The sequence below is a fragment of the Choloepus didactylus genome, chromosome 4 (assembly GCF_015220235.1).
Source record: "Choloepus didactylus isolate mChoDid1 chromosome 4, mChoDid1.pri, whole genome shotgun sequence".
Classification (NCBI taxonomy): domain Eukaryota; kingdom Metazoa; phylum Chordata; class Mammalia; order Pilosa; family Megalonychidae; genus Choloepus; species Choloepus didactylus.
In genome coordinates, this window is record NC_051310.1 from 83,056,125 (window position 1) to 83,063,781 (window position 7,657).

Sequence of the window (7,657 nt, forward strand, 5' to 3'; positions counted from 1 at the left end):
TTGATCCATTAGTTCTTTGATTTTGGCTCTTTCTTCCTTTTTAATATATGCGTTTAGTGCTATAAATTTCCCCCTTAGCACTGCTTTTGCTGCATCCCATAGGTTTTGGTATGTTGTGTTCTCATTTTCATTCGTCTCTATATATTTAGCAATTTCTCTTGCTATTTCTTCTTTAACCCACTGATTGTTTAGGAGTGTGTTGTTTAACCTCCAGGTATTTGTGAATTTTCTAAGTCTCTGATGGTTATTGACTTCTAATTGTATTCCATTGTGGTCAGAGAATGTGCTTTGAATAATTTCAATCTTTTTAAATTTATTGAGGCTTGTTTTATGTCCCAGCATATGATCTATTCTGGAGAAAGTTCCGTGAGCACTAGAAAAGTATGTGTATCCTGGTGATTTGGGATGTAATGTCCTGTAGATGTCTGTTAAATCTAATTCATTTATCAGATTGTTTAGGTTTTCAATTTCCTTATTGGTCTTCTGTCTGGTTGATCTATCTATAGGAGAGAGTGATGTGTTGAAGTCTCCCACAATTATTGTGGAAACATCAATTGCTTCCTTTAGTTTTGCCAATGTTTCTCTCATGTATTTTGTGGCACCTTGATTGGGTGCATAGACATTTATGATTGTTATTTCTTCTTGCTGAATTGCCCCTTTTATTAGTATGTAGTGGCCTTCTTTGTCTCTCAAAACATCCCTGCATTTGAAGTCTATTTTATCTGAGATTAATATTGCTACACCTGCTTTCTTTTGGCTGTAGCTTGCATGAAATATTTTTTTCCATCCTTTCACTTTCAATTTCTTTGTGTCCCTGTGTCTAAGATGAGTCTCTTGTATGCAACATATTGATGGTTCATTTTTTTTGATCCATTCTGCGAATCTATATCTTTTAATTGGGGAGTTTAATCCATTTACATTCAACGTTAAAACCGTGAAGGCATTTCTTGAATCGGCCATCTTATCCTTTGGATTATGTTTGCCATATTTTTCCCTCTCTCTATTAATATCCTTTATTGTACCCATACCGAATCTCTTTAGTACTGAACCTTTCTCCAAGTCTCTTTGTCCTGTCTTTGTTTCTCTGTCTGTAGGGCTCCTTTTAGTATCTCCTGTAGGGCAGGTCTCTTATTAGCAAATTCTCTCAGCATTTCTTTGTCTGTGAAAAATTTAAGCTCTCCCTCAAATTTGAAGGAGAGCTTTGCTGGATAAAGTATTCTTGGCTGGAAATTCCTCTCTCTCAGAATTTTAAATATATCGTGCCATTGCCTTCTCGCCTCCATGGTGGCTGCTGAGTAGTCACTACTTAGTCTTATGCTGTTTCCTTTGTATGTGGTGAATTGCTTTTCTCTTGCTGCTTTCAGAACTTGCTCCTTCTCTTCTATGTTTGACAGTGTGATCAGTATATGTCTCGGAGTGGGTTTTTTTGGATTTATTCTATTTGGAGTTCGCTGAGCATTTATGATTTGTGTATTTATGTTGTTTAGAAGATTTGGGAAGTTTTCCCCAACAATTTCTTTGAATACTCTTCCTAGACCTTTACCCTTTTCTTCCCCTTCTGGGACACCAATGAGTCTTATATTCGGACGTTTCATATTATCTATCATATCCCTGAGGTCCATTTCGAGTTTTTCAATTTTTTTCCCCATTCTTTCTTTTATGCTTTCATTTTCCATTCTGTCATCTTCCAGGTCACTGATTCGTTGTTCAACTTCCTCTAGTCTTGTACTATGAGTGTCCAGAATCTTTTTAATTTGGTCAACAGTTTCTTTAATTTCCATAAGATCATCCATTTTTTTATTTAGTCTTGCAATGTCTTCTTTATGCTCTTCTAGGGTCTTCTTGATTTCCTTCATATCCCGTACTAGGGTCTCATTGTTCATCTTTAGTTCTTTGAGTAGCTGCTCTAGGTGTGTCTCTTCTGGTCTTTTGATTTGGGTGCTTGGGCTTGGGTTATCCATATCGTCTGGTTTTTTCATATGCTTTATAATTTTCTGTTGTTTTTGGCCTCGTGGCATTTGCTGTCCTTGATAGGGGTCTTTTAGGGTTTGTAGACCAGTTGTAGTCCTTATCTCTAATTTATCAGATCTACAGCTTCGTGGAGTACACTTTCTCTAACTAACCAGCAGGTGGCGTCCACGAGCCACCTGTTCTCCACAAGCCAGATCTCCCCTGCTTAGCCTTTTTGGTGAGTGGGGGAGTGAGTCTTGTGGGGCCCAATTGGTGTCCCAAGCTTGCGTGTGTAGTTGGTGTTGCCTGCCCTGTATGTGGGGCGTGTTTCTGGGCAGTCGGGGAGGGGGGGTGGCCCTAACAATCAAATCTCCCTGATGATCCTAGAGTTTTAAAGCTACTGCAATAGTCTAATCCTTCAGTTCAGTCCTGCCACAGTTTGTCTCTGCCACTGACCCACAAGTCTTTGGTATTGGCGTATGGCTCCTGAGACTTGCAAGTGGGCCCCTCTTCCAGGCCGTGCACCCCGGGTCCTCTGTTGAGGGATGACTGTGCTATGTCACAGGTGAGTGCCGTCCCCCCAGGGCAGTTCTGGGCTGCTGGGCTGTGTTGGGAGGCTCCCAGTCTGCTCAAATGATGGCTGAATGGGGCTCTGTTAATTCACACTGCTCCCCCTTCCCAGCTCTGGGACATTCAGCTGAGGTTGCAGGGAAGGCTAATGTCCATGCCCAGTTTTGTGGTGTGTGCCTGTTATTTGAAGCACTTCCGTCACACTGGGTTGTCTGGGGCAGCTCTGGGCTATGGGGCTGGCGATGGGCAGGAGTGTTTCCTGTCCACCAGGATGGTGGCTGTGAGCGGACACCCCCCTTTTCTTGGGAAGTTGTGTTGTTTAGTGAATTTTCTCAGCCACTGGATTATTGCCTTTTGTCTCAGAGCTCTCTTATTTCTGCTCTTGACTTGACGTGCCCAAATTTCAATTCTTTGAAGCTTTCTGTATTGAGCTTCTTAGAGTAATTGTTTTAGAAAAAGCAAAAAGGATTTAAAAAAAAAAAAAACAAAAAAAAAACGGCCCTCCTCAGAGATCTAATGGGTTATTGAAATGCTAATAGACAAAGCAACCAGGGCCATTAAGGAAAGGTGCCCTGGGCAGAGAGATCAGCCTTGCTTCGGGATTTGCATATGCGCCTCAAGGCCTGATCTCCGCCCTTCCCCTTTCTGTGTTCACCAGAACTCCAAAAATCCTCTGCTTTTACTTTGGAGCTTCTCGTGTTGTTTTCCTTCTATGCCCGTCTCCTCTCTGCTGGGCTGGCTGCTCTCAGAGTCTCTGGTGTCTGGCCTCAGTCTATCTATGGTTGGAGTTTGAATCAGTAGAATGAGTTTCCGATGAGAGCAGCCACTGCAATTCTCCCTTCTCCTTCCTGGAGCTGACAGCCCCTCCTCCCCCGGGACTGAGCCTGGCAGGGAGGGGCGCGGGTCCCCTGGCCGCAAAAACTTACAGATTTCGCTGATCTCAGCAGTTCCACGTTTTCATGAGTGTTGTATGAAGTATGCCCAAAGACAGATTGCTCTGTGGTGTCCAGTCCACGCAGTTCCTGGCTTTTTACCTACTTTCCTGGAGGAGTAACTAAAACATACAGCTCACCAGTCTGCCATCTTGCCCCGCCTCCCCTCACTAAGTTTTACCTTTGAGAAACTTAAATCCACCAGAGTGTTCCTATACCAGACAAGACCTAAAACCCAGAGTCAACAGCCTCTTTGAGATCAACTATCAGATGCAGCCCCCTTCGTCATACTGTCAACACCCTCTTTTAATACGAACAAGTTAGGGTGCTCACTGCCTAGACACCCCTGAAGATGCAAAAAAAGATTAAGTGAGAGGAAGGGGTAGCAACAAACAAAATAAGATTGAACAAAGGTCTATGAATACTGAAACTTTATATAATTGTATATATATATATATTGGATGCTGGGGTGTCGGAATGGCTGGAAGGAAGTAAATGATATGGGGGAACTGTAGCCTTAGCATCCCTTGGGATTTGCTCTATAGCTACTCATTGAATTGTGCCTTGAAGGTCTTCACCTTTCTGTATATACCTTGTATTGCGTAACAGGGAAGGGACTGAAACCGTGGAACCATAACCCATAACAATTTTTGAAATTGCCTATATAACTGCTTGTTGAGCTGTATATCGAGAGATGACATCTTCCTATATGTATGCTATATTTACAATAATGGAAATAGCTGAAGTTGTGGATCTATGACCCATGACATTCTTTGAGATTTGCTCTCTAACTACTTATGAAATCGTACATTGAAAGTTATCACCATTATGTATATATGTTAAAGTTCACAATAAAAAATGGAAAAGAAAGAAGATGCTAAAATATAGTGATCTAAATAAGATAGAAGTTTGTTTCTCTCTCACATAACTCTGGTGGTGGGAGGTTGAGATGGTGGGGCAGCTCTCCTCAAAACCATCCCTGGTCTGAGGTCCCCTCCATCTTGCTGCACCATCCCCTAGGTGTCGTCTTCCCCTAAGAAGGAGCTTGAGTGAGCCATGAGCTGTCCACGATCTCCCATGAGAGAAGGGGAAAGGCAATGGAAGACCTATTTTCCCTGGGTGAAGGTCAAGACCTGGAAGTGGCACACATCGCTTCAGAAGCCCTTGCATCCCCCTAACACTTCTACCCATCAGAGAGGTGAGAAATCTGGTTGCAAGGAGGAGATGACATGCCTGGGAAACATCTATGTTTTAGCTTCCCTTGGCTGCCATAACAAAGCACCAAAAACTGGGCTTCTTGAAACAACAGAAAGCACTGCTTCATGGTTCATAATCAAGGTCTTGATCTCCCTCTGAAGTCTCTAGGGAAGAATCCTCCCTTGCTTCTTCTAGCTCCTGATGTTTGCTAGCCATCCTTGGCCCTCCTCAGCTTAGAGAAGCATCATTCCAGACACTGCCTCCATTATCATATGGTCTTCTCCTCTGTGTGTCTAGGTCTCTGTTTCCAAATTTCCTTCTTCTTAGAAGGATAACGGTCATATTGAAGTAGGGCCCATTCTAATCAAGCATGACCTCATCTTAACTTGAGTACATCTGCAAAGACTCTATTTCCAAATAAGGTCCCACCTGCAGGTACCAGGGGTTAGGACTTCAACACATCTTTTTGGGGGGACACAATTCAACCATAATAGTCTATCACCAGGGAAGAAGAGCAGAATGGACAGGAAAGCAGATACCTAGCAGTCTGCCAAGATGGAAACAGGCTATGGAAGGCACTATAGAGTTAAGGCTGTAGAGTTAAGGCTAACTCTTCTGTCACTCCCCTCTGAGTCTCATCTCCAAGTTGGCGGTCAGGGAACCAATTTGGCCATTACCCTGGATATGGGCTGTGGGGTTTCTGCTGTTTCTGAGAAAATCTCCTCTGTGTTAGTACAGCATCCATTTATTTAATTGAAGTTGACTATTCCTACAAAGTAAAGGCATTGTGTAAAACTTCAGCACTATTTGTACATTTTTGCCTTTTGAAACAGTCTTGACATTAGAATTCTGAAAATGAAGTAAACACTCTTGTCGGTTCTTTTCCATTTCCTCACATTTGAGAGAGTTGGCGGCGAAGCTAAAAAGCACTAATGTGCTCTCCTCACTCCAAATACTTCAAAGGAAAAATGAAAAGATATTGCAGGTAAATTTTCAAAGCTTTTTCTTTAGTGTTTTTTCCTTTTTATTAAGCTGGCTATTTAATGGAAATAGCTACTAGGTAGTCCATAGATTCTTTTTATTTAAAAAAAAGGGGGGGGGAATCCATTTGATGCTTTGTAGAGAGTAACTTTGCAACTTCTAAGTACTTTTAATCCAGGTGCTTTATAAAGGTGATATTCTAGGTTACTGCTTTTAAGGTAGGAAGTCTGTACTTGAAGGGGCAGCTGCCACAATGTCAGGTAAATGAAACTGAGAGGGCAAACTTTCTCAGGCTTTGCTGAGAAAATGTCTTAACCTTCTTAGCAACCAACATTGACCACCATTACTATTCATCCTTTCATCTTCTTAATGTAGCCTACCTTTAAACTTGTCTATTCACATTGTGGAGAAAATCCCTCATCCCGTTGGGAATACTGTCTACACAGGCAGATTTTTATCCACAAAGATTTCCTTCAGCTGTTTTTCCAGTCCTAGCATTCACCCTTACCTGAACGACGCATTTGACACATTTTCAAACAGCTAACAGATGTCTGCTCTCCTCTTAATGAATTGCTGGAAGCTTGACATGGTCAGGCTGGTGGTGATGAGTAAAATGAAGAGGTTTCGCAGCTTAGGGTGCACACCAGGCTCTCTTCCACTGCCTCATGCTATGGACCCTACCCAGACAGCCTCTGGGAAACCATGTCAACTTGGCTCTACCTGAGGGGTGAGGGGTGGGGTACAGTCAGAACCTTTTCCTATCCCTCAGAACAGGCTTTATCAACCCTGTCAGAAAGAGGGTCTGGAGGAAGGGCCTGTATTCATTTTCTATTGCTGCCATAGCAAATTACCACAAACTTAGAGGCTTAAAGCAACACACATATTATCTCACAATTCTGTCGGTCAGAAGCCCACATGGACTCAACTGGTTTCTCCACTTTGGGTCTCACAGGTTGAAATCAAGGTGTCCATGGGCTAAGCTTTCCCAGAGGGGTTCTGAGGGGAACCCTATTCCAAGCTCATTCAGATTGTTGGCAGAATCCAGCGACTTCACTTGTGAAACTGAGTCCCAGTGTCCTTGCTGGCTATTGTCTGATGGCCACCTTAACTCTCAGAGGCCTCTGTCTGTCCTTGCATGTGGGCCTCTAATTTCAGAGCTGGCAATAGCCTTGTGCATGGAATCTCTCTGACTTCCCATTCTCTCATCCTCCAGCCAGAGAAAGTTCTCTGCTTTTAGGACTCATGTGATTAGAATGGGCCAACCTATGTAATCCAGGATAATCTCCCTATTTTAAGGTTTGCAACTTTAATTACATCTGCAAAGTTGTACTTGTTATGTAACACAAAATATCCACAGCTTCTGGAGATTGGAGCATGGAATCGGTTGATGTGGGGAGCATTATTCTATCTATATGCTCCTAACTATAGAGGAAACACAAATGGTGTTCTCTATGCTGGGAAATCATGCTAGTCATGGTAAGATTGGGTAGGATGGCGTGGTGGCAGGGAGTCCATCTATTTGGATCCCAGGACAGGAAGAGGCACAGAATGGGCAACATGACTTGTCATTTCCAACTGGTCAATTATTGTTGGAGTGAGGACAAGACCTGACATGGGGGCTGTCAGCCCACTTTGTGGCAGGACAGAACTTAAATTCTTACATGTATTTTAGTCTGCTGTTCATTTATTTCTTTATCAATCATATTAGTTAGAAGCTAGCTAGCCACTAGTTGGTAGTTAGGACACTCATTTATTTGTCACCTCACATTTCTGTGCAAAGGATTGAGGTGACTTGCAATAAGTATATACAATAGCCATGATAGCAACAATAATAAATCAAGGGTAGGTTTTCTTAGGGATATACACTAATCAATGAAACATTAAATATCGGATGACGTGAAACATTAAATATCGGATGACATCGTAAATACAACTTAGAATATTTAGACTTTGGGGACTAACTTGAATATAACATGACTTTCCAGCATCTTATGTTACCTGTAAGACAGAACATGTTCTGAAGCACA